The sequence below is a fragment of the Octopus bimaculoides genome, chromosome 26 (genome assembly GCF_046866305.1).
Source record: "Octopus bimaculoides isolate indiv1 chromosome 26, ASM4686630v1, whole genome shotgun sequence".
Classification (NCBI taxonomy): Eukaryota; Metazoa; Mollusca; class Cephalopoda; order Octopoda; family Octopodidae; genus Octopus; species Octopus bimaculoides.
In genome coordinates this window covers 19,047,142-19,070,682 of record NC_142953.1, presented here as the reverse complement: position 1 = coordinate 19,070,682, position 23,541 = coordinate 19,047,142, and the positions used below count along the sequence as shown (strand labels likewise).

At 39.5% G+C, this 23,541-nt stretch overlaps 1 long non-coding RNA gene across 1 annotated transcript; it reads right to left on the bottom strand.

The window, feature by feature from the left end:
• Positions 1-1,928: 1,928 nt before the first annotated feature.
• On the bottom strand, positions 1,929-14,436 carry LOC149130969 (uncharacterized). The gene is made up of 2 exons (XR_016238490.1): positions 13,369-14,436; positions 1,929-8,638 (listed from the first exon to the last, which is right to left on the bottom strand). It is a non-coding gene; the product is annotated as an uncharacterized LOC149130969 (long non-coding RNA).
• Between the last annotated feature and the right edge of the window lie 9,105 nt (positions 14,437-23,541).

Below are 23,541 nucleotides of genomic sequence, written 5' to 3'. Positions count from 1 at the left end.
CATCTTTTGTGCCATGCACAAAAAGGATTGTTGTTCAGCCGCTGCCCTTTCAACAAAATGTTGTTGATAGGTCTGGTTTGTAGCATGCACAACATCTGCGTAATATATATATATATATATATATATATTTATATATATATATATATATATATATATATGTGGTGAGAATGGATGAGGATAGCTGCGTGAAAAAGTGCCACACCCTAACAGTTGAGGGAACCCGTCGAAAAGGTAGGCCCAGGAAGACCTGGGCTGAGGTGGTGAGGCAAGACCTTCGTACATTGGGCCTCACCGAGGCGATGACTACTGACCGAGACCTTTGGAAATGTGCTGTGCGTGAGAAGACCGGGCAAGCCAAGTAAGATCGTTGCCAGTGCCCCTGGACTGGCTCTTGTGCGGGTGGCACATGAGATGCACCATTTTGAGCGTGGCCGTTGCCAGTACCGCCTGACTGGCTCCCGTAGGATTTTCGAGTGAGATCGTTGCCAGTGCCCCTGGACTGGCTTGTGCGGGTGGCACATAAAAGACACCATTTCGAGCGTGGCCGTTTTCGTGAGGGTGACACGTAAAAGCACCCACTACACTCTCTGAGTGGTTGGCGTTAGGAAGGGCATCCAGCTGTAGAAACTCTGCCAAATTAGATTGGAGCCTGGTGCTGCCATCCGGTTTCACCAGTCCTCAGTCAAATCGTCCAACCCATGCTAGCATGGAAAGCGGACGTTAAACGATGATGATGATGATGATGATATATATATGCATATATATATATATACATACATATATATACATACATATATATATACATACATTTATATACATATATACACACATATATATATATACATACATACACACACACACACGTATATATACACACATACATATATACATACATATACAAACACACATATATATACATACATATACACACGCACACACATATATATACACACATACATATATACATATATATATGAACAGCCATGCTACATGGCAGTGAAACATGGGCTGTATCTGCTGAGGACATGCGTAAGCTCGCAAGGAATGAAGCCAGTATGCTCCGTTGGATGTGTAATATCAATGTGAATACCTGTCAGAGTGTAAGTATCTTGAGAGAAAAGCTGAACATTAGAAGCATCAGTTGTGGTGTGCAAGAGAGACGATTGCGCTGGTATGGACATGTGGTGAGAATGGATGAGGATAGCTGCGTGAAAAGTGCCACACCCTAACAGTTGAGGGAACCCGTGGAAGAGGTAGGCCCAGGAAGACCTGGGCTGAGGTGGTGAGGCAAGACCTTCGTACATTGGGCCTCACCGAGGCGATGACTACTGACCGAGACCTTTGGAAATGTGCTGTGCGTGAGAAGACCCGGCAAGCCAAGTGAGATCGTTGCCAGTGCCCCTGGACTGGCTCTTGTGCGGGTGGCACATAAGATGCACCATTTTGAGCGTGGCCGTTGCCAGTACCGCCTGACTGGCCTTTGTAGGATTTTCGAGCGAGATCGTTGCCAGTGCCCCTGGATTGGCTCTTGTGCGGGTGGCACATAAAAGACACCATTTCGAGCGTGGCCGTTGCCAGTATCGCCTGACTGGCCTTCGTGCAGGTGACACGTAAAAGCACCTACTACACTCTCTGAGTGGTTGGCGTTAGGAAGGCCATCCAGCCGTAGAAACTCTGCCAAATTTAGATTGGAGCCTGGTGTTGCCATCCGGTTTCACCAGTCCTCAGTCAAATCGTCCAACCCATGCTAGCATGGAAAGCGGACATTAAACGATGTTGATGATGATGATGATATATATATATATATACATATACACACATATATATATACATATACACACATACATATATACATACATATACACATATATATATATTAATTAGAAAAATAAGGAACTCAGATATCTGGATGGTTGTACATTTACAGATTTTTATTAATATATCACATGTTTTTATAAATTTAGCGCTTGCATCTATTCTTGTAGAAACTCCAGAAATCTATTCTGGAGATTCTACATACATATATATATATATGTATTTGGCAGGTGATATGTTGTGCATACAACTACATTATCTTGCTTTGTATATATATTATTAAAGTCTTACAAACTGAGTTTGAATGTGTGACATCTTCATGGCAGTACATAGCAACTCCTCTGTGGCTTCTTTCTCTTCTGCCTGTACGAAATACACCATACACTGGTATGTGTACTTCCACATCTGTTATATTAGAGTTTACATGTGCTTCAGTGAGTGCCATGCATATTGCTTGATTGCATGCAGCAAGCTCTTTCAGATAGTTTTTACCTCTGTTGCTGAGTTGTAGTAGGCCTCCAATGTTTAATAGAAATATGGGTGCAATATCTGGGTAGGGGTTACATGTGTTACTGGTAGCCATCCTGGGTCCATCACCAGAGGCAGTCTTGTGCATTGAAATGTATGGCTTTCAGTTTGCATCCTTTGCACCCAAGTCAGCTACTGCACAATCTTCTAGGCCATATTCAAAAAAGACTGTTGTTCGATATGCAGAGGCTGTTCGTACAGCCTCTGCATATTGCTTTTTAAGGGGTGCATACTATTTTGAAACCCGTTTCCCCCTGTTGGTGCACTGTTAGCCTGCTGGTCCATGTTTGATGATCTCCCCCTTCTATGTTTTTGCTGGTTTTGTTTCAGGGGGTCACCATGCTTGTTGTTCTGATATGGCTTGGGATAGGAAAAGCTGAAGTTTTTTACCCGTTATCCATGCCAGCAGGTGCCATTTAAATAAAATTTACAGACAACCAGGGATGCTCCTTTATTTTGCCTTTTGATGTTTTGAGTTTTTGTCCTTCCTTTTAGTTTTGGGCTTGAGAGCACTTTTCTGGAGAAAATTTATCTTTATGAATTCTTTGACAATCACATGATGTTGATGGTGATGTGTGTATATGCATGGATGCGTGTATGTGTGCATGTGCATCATGTGTCTGTGAGTGTGAATGAATAAGGTTATTAAATATTGACTGTTTCCTAGAATTTTGCTGAATATACCCATGAAACTCCGTGACATGACCAGCAGATAAGTTTGATTTGCCTTTTGTTTCAGTCTCGCCGCTATCTCATATTTTGCTCTGATTCATACACCTTACCACAGAGTTCACTATTCTGTCCGTATCATTACAATGTCGTTATATTTAGTTGTTTCCCCCTCGTGTCTATGCTTCTATGACTACCATTTCTCTCAAACTGTGCAACAGAAGTCCCTAAAGAATATCTTCCCTATCAGTCTCGTGTTTATGGCCTAACCCTCAACCCTCTGCTTTACTCTGACTCTCTCGATCCCGGTGCACCCGCCCTCCCACCCCCTCCACCAGTACCGGAAGTTCCTATTTTCTCCACCAGTACCGTAAGCCCCTGGCTATCTCCCATGAACACTTCTAAAGGCTTCACGACCCCCTCCCCTATTTAGGGTTTATCTCCTATGTAAGGTTGCAATCATATGGCGCAAAATATTGTGAAATGGATGCAGGCTGAAATGAATGCTACTGATTGTTTATGTATTCTGCAAAATGCAAGCCCTCTTTTCAGGTACATGACGCAGCTGTTCCCTGCCCCAGGGTCCCATATCTCCCACACCCTCAGGGTTGGCACTCTTAACGTTGGCACACTGAAAGGTAGGTCTGGTGAGATTGTTGAGATGCTTGAACGGAGATGTGTCGATTTGTGCTGTATCCAAGAAGTAAGGTGGAGAGGAAGTTCCGCTAGGTTCCTCACAGGCAAAGAACACAGGTACAAGATTTTCTGGGCAGGAAACACAGACGGGGTCGGGGGCGTGGGTGTACTTCTTGCAGAAATGGGTGGATAAGGTAATCGAGGAAGATAGAATATCCGATAGAATACTTAAGGTTAGATTAGTCCTTCACCATGGGTTAGCAACCATTATCTCGGTCTATGCCCCTCAGCCCGGGCTACCTGACGGACAGAAAGACCAATTTTATGACACCCTCCTGCAGATTACCTTGTTGACATATGAAAGGGACCTTCTCGTTGTGGCTGGTGACTTCAATGGTCATGTTGGACAACATTCAGGGGGCTTCTGTGGCGTACATGGAGGCTATGGTTTTGGTTCCCGCAATGAGGAGGGAACCAGGCTGCTGGAGTTCTGCGATGCAAATGACCTCATGGTTTGCAATACTAACTTCAGGAAACCTGCCAGTCACCTACCGTTCTGGCAGGTACACAAGCCAAATTGACTACATCCTCACCAGAAAAAGGAAAAGATGGCTGCTTATAAATGCCAAAACATTCCCTGGCGAAGAATGCACTCCACAACATAGACTAGTAGTTAGTGACTTCAGGATTAGGGCCAAGTGGTTGCCCAGGAGACGACCTGCTTGGAGGAGAAGGGTCTGAAAGCTCAAAGATCCTGCGAATGGACAGAGATTTAGAGACTTATTACATGAGGCTTTTGACGAAATAGAAGGGGATGTAGCTTCAGACGATGTAGAAGACAACAGGACGTTTCTACGGGACAACCTACTGAAGGCCACTGACCAGATCTGTGGATGGTGCAAAGTCCCCTCTCGACCCAAAATAACATGGTGGTGGAACAATGTTGTTGACATGGCTATTAGACAAAAGAAGCCGGCTTGGAGGGACTGGAAGAATGGTGGTAGCAGGGAATTATATCAGACTGCCAGAATGGAAGCTAAGCGACAGGTTTATTTAGCCAGAGGGGAAGCAGATAAGAAAAAAAATTGCTGATGTTCTGCACTGTGAGGACCAAAGACTTTAGATATTTCGTGTTGCAAGACACTGTGTGAGAAACAATTGTGATGTCGTAGGAGAGAAATGTGTTCGCATGGATGATGGTATGCTTGCACTATGCAAGGCTGCAAAGAAAGAGGTCTGGAGATGCCACTACGAAAGGTTGCTCAATAAAGAGAACGAATGGGAGAAAGAGAGTCTGCCGAATGTCGACCCAACAGAGGGACCAGCGATTCGAGTTGACAGTACGTACCATGGTAGATTAGGTATTAAGAGTATGAAGACAGGGAAAGCCCTCGGCCCATCAGGAATCATTGCAGAGATGCTCAAAATATCTGGCAGTGTCAGCTATAGCCTAGTCACTCGTATTGTTAACCAGGTGATACATGAAGGAGTCATACCCAATGACTGGTGTAGCAGCACCATAGACAACTGCTACAAAGGTAAAGGTGACACTTTAGATACAAATAATTACAGAGGTATCAAGTTGTTAGATCAGGTAATGAAAGTCACGGAGAGGGTCATAGCCCAACTAATTAGGGAGTGAGTCAGTTTAGATGAGATGCAGTTTGGGTTTGTGCCAGGGAAAAGCACCACTGATGCTATATTTCTGGTAAGGCAGCTGCAGGAGAACTACCTAGCCAAAGATAAACCTCTGTACCTGGCTTTCGTTGACATGGAGAAAGCCTTTGACAGGGTCCCCCGATCCCTTATCTGGTGGTCAATGAGGAAACTGGGGATAGAAGAATGGTTAGTGAGAGCTGTGCGAGCCATGTACAGAGACGCTGTCAGTAAGGTGAGGGTTGGAAAGAAGTACAGTGAAGAATTCCAGGTAGTGGTAGGGCTCCACCAAGGTTCAGTCCTCAGCCCCCTCCTATTTATCATAGTCCTCCAGGCAATAACAGAGAAATTCAAGACAGGATGCCCCTGGGAGCTCCTCTATGTTGATGACCTTGCACTAATTGCGGAGTCACTATCAGAACTAGAGGAGAAGTTTCAGGTGTGGAAGCAAGGACTAGAATCGAAGGGCCTTAGAGTCAACCGAGCTAAAACCAAAGTCCTAATAAGTAGGAAGGGAGACAACACACAAACCCCTTCAGGTAGATGGCCCTGCTCGATCTGTAGAAAAGGCGTAGGTAGAAACTCTATAAGATGCACCCAGTGCAAGCTATGGACACATAAGAGGTACAGCAATATCAAAGGAAGGTTAACTAAGAAGTTAGTTTTTGTATGTAGCAGATGTTCAGGAGCTATAAACACTGTAAATGTGCAGAAAACAACTTCTGCCACATTCCAAGGAGAAAAACTAGACATAGTTGATAGCTTCCGCTATCTAGATGACCAAGTTAGTAGTGGGGGAGGGTGCTAGAATAAGAATAGCCTGGGCAAAGTTCAGAGAGCTCTTATCTCTGCTGGTGACAAGGGGCCTCTCACTCAGAGTAAAAGGCAGACTGTATGACGCATGTGTACGAACAGCCATGCTTCATGGCAGTGAAACATGGGCTGTGACTGCTGAGGATATGCGTAGGCTCGCAAGGAATGAAGCCAGTATGCTCCAATAGATGTGTAATGTCAGTGTGCATACTAGACAGAGTATTAGTACCTTGAGAGAAAAGTTGAACTTACGAAGCATCAGTTGTAGTGTGCAAGAGAGACGATTGCGCTGGTATGGTCATGTAGCGAGAATGGATGAGGATAGCTGTGTGAAAAAGTGCCACACCTTAGCAGTTGAGGGAACCTGTGTGAAGAGGTAGGCCCAGGAAGACCTGGGATGAGGTGGTGAGGCACAACCTTCGAACATTGGGCCTCACCGAGGCGATGACTTCTGACCGAGACCTTTGGAAATATGCTGTGTTTGAGAAGGCCCGGCAAGCCAAGTGAGACCTAAATCTAAGGCCTCAGTCAGTCCACTTATGCATACCTTCCTTCATTAGACACTAAACTCCACTTGCGAAGACCTGTTGAAGCAAGTGAAATCGAAATCGAGTTAAATTGGACACTAAACTCCACTTGCGAAGACCTGTTGAGGCAAGTGAAATCGAAATCAAGTGAAATTCGACGACTGCCACCCATGCCAATGTCATCTCCTTCATTGGACACGAAACTCAACTTGCGAAGACTGATTGGGGCAAGCGAAAGCGAAATCGTGATGGCACCTGTGCCCGGCACTTGTGCCTGCGTCATGTGTAAGGACTTTCGAGAGAGATCGTTGCCAGTGCCCCTGGACTGGCTCTTGTGCAGGTGGCACATAAAATACACCATTTTGAGTGTGGCTGTTGCCAGTATCGCCTGACTGGCCTTCGTGCCGGTGGCATGTAAAAGCACCCACTACACTCTCTGAGTGGTTGGCGTTTTGGAAGGGCATCCAGCAGTAGAAACTCTGCCAATTGGAAATATGCTGTGCGTGAGAAGACCTGGCAAGCCAAGTGAGACCTAAATCTAAGGCCTCAGCCAGTCCACTTATGCGTACCTTCCTTCATTGGACACTAAACTCCACTTGCAAAGACCTGTTGAGGCAAGTGAAATCAAAATCGAGTTAAATTGGACACTAAACTCCACTTGTGAAGACCTGTTGAGGCAAGTGAAATTGAAATCGAGTTAAATTGGACACTAAACTCCACTTGTGAAGACCTGTTGAGGCAAGTGAAATTGAAATCGAGTTAAATTGGACACTAAACTCCACTTGTGAAGACCTGTTGAGGCAAGTGAAATCGAAATCGAGTTAAATTCGATGACTGGCACCCATGCCAACATCATCTTCATTGGACACGAAATTCAGCTTGCGAAGACATATTGGGGCAAGCGAAATCGTGATGGCACCTGTGCCCAGCATCGCTTTTCTGGCACTTGTGCCCGTGGCATGTGTAAGGACTTTCGAGCGAGATCGTTACCAGTGCCCCTGGACTGGATCTTGTGCGAGTGGCATGTAAAATACACCATTTTGAGTGTGGCTGTTGCCAGTACCGCCTGACTGGCCTTCGTGCTGGTGGCACGTAAAAGCACCCATTACACTCGCAGAGTGGTTGGCGTTAGGAAGGACATCCAGCTGTAGAAACTCTGCCAAATCAGATTGGAGCCTGGCGTAGCCATCTGGTTTCACCAGTCCTCAGTCAAATCGTCCAACCCATGCTAGCATGGAAAGCGGACGTTAAACCTAGACTCATTCGACTAACAAATGTTATGCATCGCTGGTCACAATGTGCTTGGCATTGTTGTAGTCTTCAAATGACACCATGCCACTGACAAGGTAATCCGGCCAACATTTCCCCTGACTGAAAAAAAAGCAGTGGAACAAGATGAAATGCAGTGTTTGGCTGAAGGACACAACACACTGCTCAACCTAGCCACTAGCCAATTATGCACCTTCGTGGCCCGCTTTTTCAACAGTCTTTTCTCATGAGTTGTCATGGGAGCAGGCTATCTCTTTAACCTAGAGTAGGTGGTGGAAGCTTCTGTTGAGAAACAAGGTCATATTTCGAAATCATGTTATGAGGCTTTGTCCAACTGCTTCATTTTGTGAGTTTATCTCACCAGGCAAATGTGTTTTGGCATGCTACCTCACATCACATAAATCTAATGAGGTTAGTGCTTTGTGTGGCTGTCTGAGTTAAGTTTTGACTCTTATTTCTAGCAATTTCCGGTGCTATTTTGCATCTTGGTTTATTTAGTTGCCATTTTGGTTTTAATTGCTTTTACTTGTTTCAGTCATTAGACAATGGCCATGCTGGGGCACGGCCTTGGAAGAGATTTCAGTCAACTGAATCAACACTTGTGTGTGTGTGAAAGAATGACTATGGAAACTGAACAAGACAGTAAATGCACCTACCTGGCAAAACAGACATAGCATGAAAATGTGGTTGAAGCTCATGATGGAAGCTGTGGCTTTCATTTTTACCTGTTGGAGAAATAGAGGCAGACATTTTAGTTGTGATCGAAAAGAAAATAAGAAGAAACAAACAACAATGAAATGACTCAACATGGTGGGTCTCAGCCTGCTAGAAACAGCAACAAAATCTCTCTAAAATGACGCTAATGATTTGCGAGTCCTTGTCAAACAAACGACCTTACTCTTACATGCTTACTCATTCTCCCATTCTCCCACTACCAGTCACTCTCTTTCCTTTGGCCTTTCTCTCCCAAGCAACAGCGAAATATCAGGATTTGTAGGGTAGCTTTGAATGTGAGACATTCAGAGCTACCCTATAAATCCTGATATTTCGCAGTTACTTTCAACGTATCCCTGATACTTTCTTTGGATCTTGTTCAAAATGGGGGCACCAGTATTTTCTTAACGAAACACTTTGAAACTTGGGACACTGGTAGAATGTGTCATATAAAACATCTTTTTCTCTTAGTCTTCTTAACAAAAAAATGTACATCGCAAGTTATTTCATGTTAAAGTTGTCGTATTTCTGTAATTTCAACCAATGACTGACGTCCATTCAGCCGAATACAGTTAAACGATTCTCAAACGATTCTGGCGATGATAAAATTATTATTTCCTTGTCAAAAAATGGCTGAAGCATATTGGCAGTAGCTAATAAACCTTTCTATTATAGGCACAAGGCCTGGTTTTTGAGGGAAGGAGCAAGTCGGTTAGGGAAAACGAACACACGTGTGTTGCCTCTCTGCAAAATGTCAGAAGTAATGGAGATTAAATACGCTTTACACCGCTTAAATTGCCAAAGGAGTAAGTATAAACAGCTGAATACTTGTCAGTGATTGGTTGAAATTATCGAAATAAGACAATTTTTTACATGAAATAAATTCGAATACAAAATTTTTTTTCTGTTCTATAACACAAAATAGATAAGTATACGAAGTTTGAAAGTCTTTCGGTACCAAAAACACTACATAAAACATAAATGAAAACTGGTGCCCCCATTTTGAACAAGCCCCCTTTCTTTATATATTTGTTACTCTGACATGCATTGATGTCCCCGTAAACACATTCAATGGAAAGATGATGTACCCAAGGGTGGTCCTCTCTCCCCTCCTCCACACCAAGTAAGGGTATGTGTATACGAAAAAAGCATATTTGCTAACAGAGGAGTATGCGGCTAAATTACGGTATGAGTCGGCGTAAAAGCGAAAGAGACACACAGAGAGAGCGCGATTGGATCGGGGAAGTTCTTTTAAAGTTGGCGTGCCGTCTGTGTGTGTGTGTGCGTGCGTCACTGAAGCCATACATGCATAACCTCTCTCTCTCTCCTTTTCTCTGTCAGTCACTCACACACTCACTCACTACAAAAAGTGAATAAAAAATTTCAATTAACTCTCTCTCTCTCTCGGCCATACATCGATAACGTATACATACATAACCTGCGTACGTGCGTGAGTGTGTGTGTCACTGAAGCCATTCATACATAACCTCTCTCTCTCTCTTTCTCTAGCATTTTCTCTCTCAACCACTCACACATTCACTCACTGAAAAAAAAGTGAATAAAATAGTTTCAATTATCTCTCTCTCACATATACACACAGCAGCAACATTACTCTCTCTCTGTGTCTCTTCACACACTAACAAAAGAAGCACTTCACTTACACACCACACTTTCTGTCACACAAACACACACACACTCACACATACACACACGCACGCGCTCTCTCTGTCTCTTTCGCTTTCACGCCGACTTCAAAAGATCCCATTTCCCCTCAACCCCATATGTAAAAAAAAATTAAAATTAAAATTTACGGAAACCAACGATCATCTTCACAAATGTAAATAAACAGTCGTGTGTTCTCGTATCGAAAGATCGCCACTTCTGATTTCTCATTATTTTTACTAAACCTTCGGAAATCTTTACATTGCAAGTATTGCATCATCTTTGGGGTTTAAAATAGTTCGCATAGTTGTTGTTGTTGTTATCGCTCTCTCTCTCATGTGTGTGTGTTCGATGAAGTGTGCAACACAGAAAGTGTAGTGTGTATGAGAAGTTGTTTTGTTAGTGTGTGAAGAGAGAGAGAGAGAGAGAGAGAGAGAGAGAGAGAGAGAGAGAGAGAGCAATAGATAACAGATTTTTTTTTATTTCGTCTTTTTAGTGATTGACAGACAAAAAGAGAGAGAGGTGTTGTTATGTATGTGTGAATGGCTTCAGTCACACACAAGCACACATACACGAACATGTATGAGTAAACAAATACCCGAAGTCAAATGTTTTGTCGAGTTATATCGAAGGAATACCTACATATATTATATGTGTGTGTGTGTGTGTGTGTATAACGAAGCAACTATTTGGGTTTGTTTCTTTCAAATGTGGTATCAACTTTTCCTAACATGAATTAAGTTAATGTTTACGTGATCAATTTTTATATTAACACTCGCACGATCTTCACTAAGAAAAAAAAATCAGATTTTTAGCATGGAATCAAGTACCCTGATCTCCTGATATGCTGCAAACCCCTTATTTTGGTTCGGAAAAGGGGTGGAGGCGACAGGGATATATTTAATAACGAACCATGTTATTCACACTCTGGAAAATTTACTTCTGTAAAATGGTTTCCCCCCTTAAACACACAAGATATCTATATATATAAAAATGAGAATGTGTGTCTGTCTGTCTGTCTGTCTGTGTGAATCCCTAAAACTCGAGAACTACACAACCAATTTCATTCAAATTTTACAGATGCCTTACTTAGGGTTCCAGTTGTGTTTTAGTCAAAAAACATTTTAACTTCTTGCAGAGTTCGAGCCCACAGCAACATAATATCTCCTCCACTATTTAAGTATTACGTGTCAAAAGTGAAACAAAAACACTCATGTCAAATACTTTCACTTTAAAAATGAAACTATTCTACTAACTGAAACAATCACATTTCGATACTGTAATGACAGATACTTTCAGAGAGAGAGAGAAAGAGAGAAAGAGAGATGTATATGTATACATATAGATGTATATGTACACGTTATTCCACTAACTGAAACAATCACATTTCGATACTGTAATGACAGATACTTTCAGAGAGAGAGAAAGAGATGTATATGTACACGTATATGCATAGATATATATATATATATAGATATAGATCTATATGCATACATGTATATGTATACACATGTGTAGATGTATATATATATATAGATGTACATGTAATATGTACACATATATACATATATATACATGCATACAGATATCTATACATATATACACCCATCACACACAAACACATGTACACAAACACACACATTAGTCATTTGTTTTCTTATCCAAAACTACGTCAAAAGTACTGAACGGATCTTTATGAAATTTGGAAATTATATTCTATGTATAACGGCCATAACTCCCATGAAAATTCATATATTTTTGATGTTGATGAAATTTTAACCCTAACATAACAGATGAGCATTATTTGTAATTCAACGGTACAACAGTGTAAGACAACCCTTTCAGATATACTTTCATTGTGATTTCTGCAATGTAGTGCATAAATTGTCAAGTAAATGAGACGCATCTTTGCCTCCACTGATTCACTTGCAAAGTGTTGAGTAAAATTATTTCGTTGCAGACCTCCTTTGGGTCTTTTTATTATCACTACGACACACATAGTCCCCAGTTGGTAACATTGATTTCAAGGCCCTCCTAGATGAGAGACTGGCATTCCACTTAATGTTTATGTTCCATACTGGCATGGATTGGAGAGTTATTAATGTAGAAATATGGTATCATAGCTACTAACAGTTGAGGGTTGCGTAGTCTAGACGGCGTTTTTAGATTTCATTATTCTCTTTAACCCGGGCAAAGCCGGGTATTTCTGCTAGTAGTCTATAAATTAATTTTAAATCGTTCATCTTTCTCCCCACCGCCAACACACAAAGGAATTAGTTTGGGAGAGGTTGTTTTTCGATAATTTTTTTTTTCTTAGTGAAAATCGTGCGGAAGAAAGACGGAATGGTCACGGTTGGGACGTCTTTGATCATATCTGTTCAATCAGATCCAACTCGGGACTCAACAACAGGTGACTAAGGGGTTGAGACTAGGCAACGAGAGAGCTTTTACCTGGTCGCTCGAGTTGCTAGAAAGAGCAACTAAATCTTCCTGACAAAAAGAAAAGAAATGAAATATCCGTTTTCAAGAAAGAAAAAAAAATGCTTTTTTTCGAAAAATTTTTTGGGATCCCTACGTTTTAGATGCCAGAGATTACGAATATCGCAACAACAACAAAAAAAATGCAAAATTTAAAATTGGGGAGGGGGTGAAATTAAAATTATTATTCACGATTATTTAAGGCAAACACAAGTAAACACTTTAATGTTTTTGTATTTAATTTCGTCAATTTGCTACGATCGCTGCATTTTATTTATTTATTTATTTTTTTTGCATATTCGTAATCTCCGATATCTAAAACGTGGGAATCCGAAAAAATTTTCCCTACAAATTTCTTTATAATCGTATTCTATGCTGTTTGAAAGGTGTTTCTGTAAAATTTCATCAAAATATGACTTGGGCTTAAACTGTATTTTGACCGCATATCAATATTATTAATAATTTTTAAAGTGGTCATTCTAACTTATAATATCCATCTTGTTACAGGTGTGTTAATTAATAAGTTATTAAAACAGAATAACTCTCCACAGACACAATTTAAATGCATTGCATTATAACTACACAACAAAACTTCACTTACTTGTCAAATAATTGTGTGCACCTCCTCCTGCAACGTCACTCTCATAATGTCACATTCGTCTTCTAGCACTTCTTTATATAGTCAGTGACGTAATATTCCAGAAGGTTCGACGACGTTCCATGCGATTCTATTAGATTCGTTTTTGTTTTGTTTTTTTTCAAAACTTTTATCGTATTTCTGTTGTCTTATAACTTCCAGAAAAACGGATACTTTTTAACGAAACTTTCAACAAATAATCGCTTAGCTCTTGTAGACTGAGTAGATGTAAAGATTTGTTTGAAAAACGTTTTCGGAGGAGCTGGTTAAACTGAAACGTTTGACCTGAGCTTAGTGTATGGATCTAGTTCAAAACGGGGGCACCAGTTTTCATTTATGTTTTATGTAGTGTTTTTGGTACCGAAAGACTTTCAAACTTCGTATACTTATCTATTTTGTGTTATAGAACAGAAAAAAAGGTGGACATTGGAATTAGACACTGAGGGAAAATGGCTGTAACTTTTTTATTTTTTTATTTTGACGATTTTCGTTTTCGATAATGTGTTCTATATGTCACGGTCATGCGATTCCCCCTAAAAAAAAATTTTGGACCCCATCCCTCCACCCCCACACGGGGGGGGGGGGGTGATTAAAAAAATTTTTGGGGGCGATTTTCATTTTTGACATTGTGTTCTACATGTCCAGGTCGTACGAATAGCCTTCTCGCAACTTAGATGTGAAAATGAACGGCTTACATTTATATTGAAACAGAAAAAGGATCATATGTGGAGTCCCCACCACGAAACTTGATATGCTAGAAATAACAGCTAAACGCGGACAATCCAAATCTTGCATTGGTCCAGATGGACTATATGTAAATAAATATGAAGGAAAAAATGCGCTTTGGCAAACGGGGTTAGGGTTAGGGTGAGGTTTTGAGTTAGGGTTAGGGTAAACCTAACCCTAACCCTAACCCGCAGGTCCAGATGGACTATATGTAATCTGAACCTTTCCCCCCCTTATTTTTTTTTTTTTTTTTACGGAATCCCACGTTTTAGGCTATGGAGATTCCGATTCTGAAAAAAAATTGTTTGAAAAATTTCAATCCCCCCCCCCTCACCAAGCAGGTTATTTATATGCTAGAAATAACAGCCAAATCTGGTTAGGGTTAGGGTTAGGTTTACCCTAACTCAAAACCTAACCATAACCCCGACCCTAACCCTAACCCCGTTTGCCAAAGCGCATTTTTTCCTTCATATTTATTTACATATAGTCCATCTGGACCAATGCAAGATTTGGATTGTCCGCGTTTAGCTGTTATTTCTAGCATATCAAGTTTCGTGGTGGGGACTCCACATATGATTCTTTTTGTTTCAATATAAATGTAAGCCGTTCATTTTCACATCTAAGTTGCGAGAATGTCAAAAATGAAAATCGCCAAAAAATTTTTTTTTTAATCCCCCCCCCCCGTGTGGGGGTGGGTGGGGGAAGGGATGGGGTCTAAAATTTTTTTTAGGGGGAATCGCATGACCGTGACATATAGAACACATTATCGCAAACGAAAATCATCAAAATAAAAAAGTTACAGCCATTTTCCCTCAGTGTCTAATTCCAATGTCCAACGAAAAAAATTTTTGTATTCGAATTAATTTCATGTAAAAAATTGTCTTATTTCGATAATTTCAACCAATCACTGACAAGTATTCAGCTGTTTATAGTTACTCCTTTGGCAGTTTAAGCGGTGTAAAGCGTATTTAATCTCCATTACTTCTGACATTTTGCAGAGAGGCAACACACGTGTGTTCGTTTTCCCTAACCGACTTGCTCCTTCCCTCAAAAACCAGGCCTTGTGCCTATAATAGAAAGGTTTATTAGCTACTGCCAATATGCTTCAGCCATTTTTTGACAAGGAAATAATAATTTTATCATCGCCAGAATCGTTTGAGAATCGTTTGTTTACGTAGTCAGCACTTAACTGTATTCGGTTGAATGGACGTCAGTCATTGGTTGAAATTACAGAAATACGACAACTTTAACATGAAATAAATTGCAATATAATAATTTTTCTTAAGAAGACTAAGAGAAAAAGATCTTTTATATGACACATTCTACCAGTGTCCCAAGTTTCAAAGTGTTTCGTTAAGAAAATACTGGTGCCCCCGTTTTGAACTAGATCAAACAATTTGCTGTGACTGAATCTGAAAACAAAAATGGGGGCTCGCGAAAGGGGTGGATGGGTGCAGAGAGGGCTCGGAACATTCACATCCTGAATGTTCTGAGCCATCTCCCCACCTCCCCGTTCGCGAGCGCTCGTTTTTTTTTCATATTTGTTCACAGCAAATTGTTTTACACCTATTACACTAATTTTTTTTCGGTTTTGAGCTCGGGTCAATCGCTTTAGTTTAACCGAGGAGTTTCGAAAATTCACACGACCTGACATTTTCCTTCTCATAACTTTCAGGAAAATGTGTATCTTTGGAGCTTCTTTAGAAACGCACCTGTCCAGTATCGTTAGGGTTAATTAGGAAGGTACGTTTCTGAAGAAGCGCTGAATTTTTTCATGAAATTTTATACAAATACCCTTCAAACAGTGTCGATTACGATTACAAAGAAATTTGTTGGCAAGATCTTTTGGAAGGAGGCGAGGAAAAAATGTGTGATTTAAGGGAGATTTGGCTGTTGTTTCTAGCACATCGCAATATGCCTACCCTCCTTTTTTTCTCACATGAATATGTATTGATGTTTTTCAATATTTCCCCTCCCACCATAAACACATGCTTCTAAAAAAATGGAAAATCTGAAAATTTATGAGTTTTTTTTTTAACCCCACTCCCTGCTCCCCATTATTTCTTCTTTATATAATTCTAAAATATTAGAAAGCCTAAGAAGATTATTGCTGCGATTTATCCAGAGTGATTCGAATAAGAGGTATGTAAAAGAGGATTTATTTTGATATTCTTTTATTGGTTTCAGTTATTTGACTGCGGCCATGCTGGAGCACCGCCTTTAGTCAAGTAAATCGCCCCCAAGACTTATTCTTTTGGAAGCCTAGTACTTATTCTATCGAACGTTTTTGGCGAAATTTAAAGGAATGGGTGAAAAGGCCTGGTATTCGTTCAATCTATCCACACCAGTACCTGGCTAGGTATTCATTTATCTCTGCTATAGAAAACAAACAAACAAAAAAAAAATTGAGGCAGCAAAATTATATACACCTCTCCCAGATCGCCAGTAAAGGATCGATTCCACCCCTCCATTTTCCTCGGACAAAATGCATTTCCCACACATTATAAGGTCAATTAAGACGATTGAAATGAAAAGAAAACACGAGATGAGGTCAGAAAGGGGTATTTCCGTGGTTCCTCCCCCACACCCACCCCCTCCGTTTCCCGCGGAAAAAATGCATTTCCAACAGATTACGAGGTCAACTAAGATGATTACATGGAAAAAAAAAAAACTGCAAGAAAAAAATTATTTACTATCGAAATCGATTCTGGTGTGAAATTATAAATTTACTGATGAAAGTTTTGAACTGGCTGCTAAAATAGTGTGAACTTGGCACCGTAAAGAATGTGAAATGGTGCCATGAATCCAAAAGTAACAACTGTCTAGCCAAAAAAAATGTATATATATAAAAACAAGATAGAACATGGATGGTGTGTAAAAGAAGAGCTCACCAAAAGAAGTCTACCCATTTTCAGAGGTAAATGAAAGAACTCTCCAAAGAACTCCCTATTTGCTTCATAAATGTCTATTCGCCTCTTAATTAAAGTTCTTTTATTTTGGTTATACTCAACGGTTCTGTTTATCATTTTCATGTCCTGACTATTGCTTCTTCCTCTCTAAGCAAGTTACCTTGCCTCCATGGTCTTCTGAGCTATGGCCACAGTCTGTTAGTGGTATCAGGAATTTGTGTGTGGCATAACAATATACATATATATATATGTGTGTGTGTGTACACACATATATATATGTATCTATGCGTATGAGAGGTCGTATCAGAAAGTTCCTAGACTAAATCTGCAGTACACCAACAGATGGCAGCACCTGGTTGCATGCGTAGTGAGAGGTAGTAGTGACCTTCACAAGGAAGTGTGCCAAATGACATCACTGTGTTTACTTTGCAAGTTGTGAAATTTGTGTTTTTATGACCATGTGTCTGCTGTAGTCTGTGATTCTGTCATGGACAGGAACTAGGGTTGCCAACTCTGTTAAACTACAATAAAGGACATAAAAAAAACAATATTTATTTTAGTGCACAAATTTTGATTCAGTTCCTATAGATTATAATAGGTGCCAATATTAAATGCAGTTCAAAATTACATTTCTCTTACCTAAATGAAAATACAAAAACAAGAATGAGAAGACATTTATTTTAGCTTGATCAAAAGATTCTAATCTTTAAAACTATATTTGCCCTGGCTTTTTGCTGCTTTCAGAAAAATTTGTATCTTCTTTGATGTTTTTAGCGAATTCCAAGCAACTATCTTTTATGTTAAAATATATGAGAAGTTCATTCTGAATTAATTCTACAGAACATCGGTTCCTTTCATCTTACCATTTAGATGGCATTAAACTAAAAACTCTTTCACAATAAGATGATGTTCCAGGAATTGATAGGACAAAAGAAACTATTTTTAAAACATTGATCCATAAATTTCAAAATAAAATACCACTTTCTGTTTCTTGTTTTTGAGCTTATGAAGAATTCAGAGCTTTTGATAGTGTCGAAGTTTCTTTGAATTAATACTACTTCATCAAAAAGTTCATCCATCTTTAATTTAAGCTTTCCTTCTAGCTTCAAATGTTCTACTACTTCTTCAAATTTCTGAAACTTTGGGAATGAATGGCCTAAGAAACTTAGATTTGATAATTTGCTGAATATTGAGTTTTCATCGAAATCTATTCTGTTTTCCAAATATGTTATGGCAGAAGTAAGGAAAAATTTAAAGTCTTCAACTATCTTTCGAGCCTCATCAGTACTTTTCGATTGTTGTCCAACTTGATAACCGAAAAATTCTTCCGCATATTGAGATCTTAACTTGTTTCTTCAATCTGTCATGATATTGAAAATATCTACTGCTGTAGTTTCAGTCTTTTCAAGTTCTTTAATTGATAATTTGAATACCTCCATTACATGTTACGAAAACATCAGATAGATTTCAATAATTGGGGGGTATTTCTGTAGAATCATCATCAATGGAAAAGAAGTTTATATAATCGTTTAGAGAAATAAGTTGGTCTACTTAAGAAATAGGAACTCAAGACTTTCCAAGAAAGTAAAATTCTTTCAAATACATGGCTGAAGTGGTAACCATTTTGTAGGTACATGCTGAAGAATCTCTCTATATTCTGTCTCTACAAATAAATGAAAGTCTTTCAGAGTTTCAGTTCTTTTTGCTGATACTGAAAAATGTCCATCTATCTTTAAGATAATATTTTCTACATCTACATTCAAGTTTTCCAGAACACTTTTTACTGAATTATGTAAAATGTGGGCATTGCAATTAGCTTTAATAACACTGTCATTTAGTATGAGAATGTTAGTATATAAAGAATGCTTTATTCCAAAATTGCATTATCTGCACTAAAACATGAAACTCTTTCCCAATCAAGTTGCAAATTGTCCATAGTCTTTCTCAAACATCTAAACATTCCATCGGCGCTTTCATCAGCATTCTCAAAAAAGTCAATTAATGTAATTCACTGCACCATATTCCATAATGAAATACTAAGTATCTTGAGAGAAAAGCTGAACATTAGAAGCATCAGTTGTGGCGTGCAAGAGAGACGATTGCGCTGGTATGGACATGTGGTGAGAATGGAGGAGGATAGCTGCGTGAAAAAGTGCCACACCCTAACAGTTGAGGGAACCCGTGGAAGAGGTAGGCCCAGGAAGACCTGGGCTGAGGTGGTGAGGCAAGACCTTCGTACATTGGGCCTCACCGAGGCGATGACTACGGACCGAGACCTTTGGAAATGGGCTGTGCGTGAGAAGACCCGGCAAGCCAAGTAAGATCGTTGCCAGTGCCCCTGGACTGGTTCTTGTGCGGGTGGCACATGAGATGCACCATTTTGAGCGTGGCCGTTGCCAGTACCGCCTGACTGGCTCCTGTAGGATTTTCGAGCGAGATCGTTGCCAGTGCCCCTGGACTGGCTTGTGCGGGTGGCACATAAAAGACACCATTTCGAGCGTGGCCGTTTTCGTGCGGGTGACACGTAAAAGCACCCACTACACTCTCTGAGTGGTTGGCGTTAGGAAGGGCATCCAGCTGTAGAAACTCTGCCAAATCAGACTGGAGCCTGGTGTTGCCATCCGGTTTCACCAGTCCTCAGTCAAATCGTCCAACCCATGCTAGCATGGAAAGCGGACGTTAAACGATGATGATGATATGGGAAACATTTCCCTGTTTTTGTGGTTAGAAGCATCGATTTGAAGGCAAAAATATAGAGGAGGATCATGTTGTCTCAAATCTTTCAATGCTACTTCTAATGCTTTTTTTTACCTCACACATTCGTAACTATGGCTTCCAATTTGGTCTGACCACAAGATATTTTTCCAGCTACTTTGGAATCCTGGTAAAGTTTTGAATTCAATTTCAAGCTACAATGAAGGGAGTTGTAGGAATGATTGTGTTTAACTGCATGATATATTTGAGCTTCTTCTGAAGTAATACATTATCTTCTTTTGTATTGGCTTTTACAGAAAATTTATCAATTAAAGATTTGGAAGCTGAAGCGCTGCAGTTACTTTGAGGACTATCAGAAGTGTTATGTTGTTTGATAGCTACAACAGCCATATGTGGCCAATTTTAAAGGCACTTTGCCTCTTGTGGATTATTAGTTGCTGTCAACCATTCATACTCCTTTTCCCAGTCTTTGTTATATGAGCACTATCTCTTCTTTTTCACTGAGGGTTCCATCACTACAAAATATTAAGAGTCACTGCAGTCCTGCCTTACTAATGTATTAAAACCCTGTGAGAGAAAATAATTGATTTAGCATTGAAATAAAATATACGTTGTGAAACAAGGTCTAGAGTCGATGCATGCACTTCAAGCAGGTCAAGAAAAGGTCAATGATTCAGTCATATCCGCACTCACACAGACACTGTTAGAAGATATTTCAAATAATATGTGAATATAACTTAGGCTATGGTAAGTCTACTTAGCTTCTTAAAAAGCAAATTATGCTAGCACATAAAGCCCAGAATTTCTTATAACTTCAAACTCCTGAAATTAACTTAAAGAAATATTCTTTAGCCTAGTTCTTGGCCATTCAATGGGGATGGGGTGCAAGAAAACTAGCATCCAATTGAACGAGCAACAAGCTCTGGGCATCACAGGCTCACGATGATTTCACTAGCTGTATTGAATTTGAAAATAATAATTACTAATCATATAATTTTTCACCAAACCATGACAATATTAAACAAAAAGATACTACATGGCCCAACAAACATGTATCTAAAAGGCGCATAACTTGAAATGTGAACTGAAATCGAAATGCTTGCACCTGAAAAGTTGGGCCTAATCAGTACATTCTTGTAACAATGTAAAAATTATCATGTCTCGAAAACACACTTTCAATTAATATTGTTTTCCGATGATAACATGAAATATCGGCACTACTATTACAAGTTTTCTCACATAGATTTCACTGTTCTTCTGGTATTTATAACAAATTATGGCCCGATTTTGTGAAGGGCCTCATCACTACCTTGTATAATATGCCATGTTTGTTTTGATTCTTCTTTTTCGTGAGCCCCAGTTCAGTTCAGGCAGAGGTATTGCCTTTCTAAACGTCCAACGGCACCTTCTTTCTTTCTCTATTGTTTTTTCTTTTCTTTTTTCTTGGTGGTGATTCTCATATTTAGTGACATAGTTTACTATTTTCTCGTTTTTCCAAAATGAGTGCCTTTTCTTTGAAATTGAGAATTGAGATACACATAAAATGAGGCTAATTTTACACCCTGGTTTGCAGTCTGCTGCTCTGTACTTCTGGTATTGTGCAAACTGCAGAGTTGACAGAGTTTGCAATCTTACAAGAAGTAAATGCTTTTGCAATCATGTCTTGAAAGCAGGAAATTGAACTACCAGTCAAAACGATTTCAAAATAAAGGACAAATAGTGACATTTCAAATCTCAATAAAGGACAAGAACAAATAGAGCTGAATAAAGGATGGTTGGCAACCCTAACAGGAACAAAGAGCCAAAGAGAAATTTTGTGTTAAACTTGGGAAGAAATTTTGTTTTAAACTTTGGAACTTCCCAAGTTTAAAACAAGCTTAAAACGATGAAGTAATGGGTTTGTATGCAATGTTTCAAATGGCATGGGCACTTCAAAAGCAAAGAACATCCCTGGAAGATGACAAGCAATCTGGAAGACCTGTGATGGATGTCATCTCCAGAAATGTGGTATTGTGCACCAAGAATTCATCCCCCCATGGCCAGATTGTCAATCAAGAATTCTACTGCCACATTTTGAAGTGTTTGAGAGAGGACATTTGGAGAAAGCGACCGGATCTGTGGAGCGCAAAGAAAAGTTATGAATCTAAGTACACTTGAGATGAAGTTCTAACTGGTAGTCTGATCTTCTGCAAAATGATTGGTTGATTAAATGGATTATTCACATTAAGGTCACATGTCCAAATGGTGGTTCACTCATGATAAAGAAATGCTAATTTAGTGAAAAGGGTTCAAATCCTAGAGCCCAACTACATTATCAAGAACAACATGTTTGAAGGATTTTATTGCTGGTTTCAGGATTTTGTCACTGAATTGCCAGAGAAGCATGGTCAACATCAAGAATCAGAAGGTCTCGGTGGAATTTAAACTCAGAATGTAAAGACAGACCATGTGCAGATAAGCATTTTGCCTGGCGTGCTAACATTTCTGTTAGCTTCCTGCCTTAATAATAATAGTAATAATAATAGTAATAATAATAATAATGTTCTTATGTTCTTAGTTGTAGTAGTGTTGTGATGTTGGTAATAATAATGCAGTTGTGGTAGCTGTAGTGTTGCAGCATTGGTTGTAGTATTGCTGTGTTGGTTGTAATGCTTTGGTGATGATTGTTGTTGTAATAGTGTTGTGGTGTTGGCTGTGGTGGAGTGATGTTTGTAGTCGTTGTAGAGTTGTGGCAGTAGTTGTCTGGAAATGTGGTGACTGAAATATCTGGTAAAAGTTCAAGAAACAATTTTTAACAGAAAATAATTTTTATGTCTTTAATATTTCACACACAAAAGTAGAAAATGTGATGTTGAGATGTTGATTCATTTCCCAAACACAAATAAGGATTACACTGGTGAAAAATCCAATGTGATGCTGTGATGTTGATGCCTTTCTTAAACACACATGATGATGACTTCAGTGAAAACATTAACCTTTCAGTATCTCATACAAGAAAATATACAATGCAATGTTGTGATATTGATGCCTTCCCCAAAGACAAACAACGCCTGTTTAATAACATCTAATGTGATGCTTAATAACATTTAATGTGATGTTGTGATCTTGATGCTTTTTTAACCTCTTCAGTCACTTTGTACAGTGTAATGAATAATTTTTCAGCACAAATTACAAAAGAAATATAAAATATAATTGAGTCACAGTTACCAATTCACTGGACACCTCTAAGATGCTGACTATATAAACAGATTGGCAGTTTGTTTCTCTGGGATCGGTCAAATTTATGTAGACACCTCTGAGGAGAGTCCAATAAGGTCCAAGACCGTGTGATTCTGACTCAGTGTTTACTCATAAGCCATAGAAGATGGCTAAGTTTTCTCATAAATCTCACAGATGTAAGTAAATTGGTATTTTCTTTTAACTAGTGTTAGGAAAATTTTTATTTGTCCATGCCGAAAATTAGGCATATTGAATATGGATTCCTTTAAAAATTTACTCAATATGTGTGATTTACCTATATTTTGGTATAAATAAAAAAATTAAAAAAAAAAGTTTTGCTTTTTTATCCATGACTGAAGGGGTTAAAGAATATATGTAACTTATAGAGTAGCTATATAAACAGAGCAAATTTAGTTATTTCTCTGCAGGTTGAAAAAAATATGAACAACCTTAACCGATTTTCGGACCCTATTGGACTCTCCTCGGAGGTGTCTACATCAACTTTACCAATCCCAGAGAAACAAACTGCTAACCTGTTTATATAGTCAGCAATTACAGTAGCTACAGA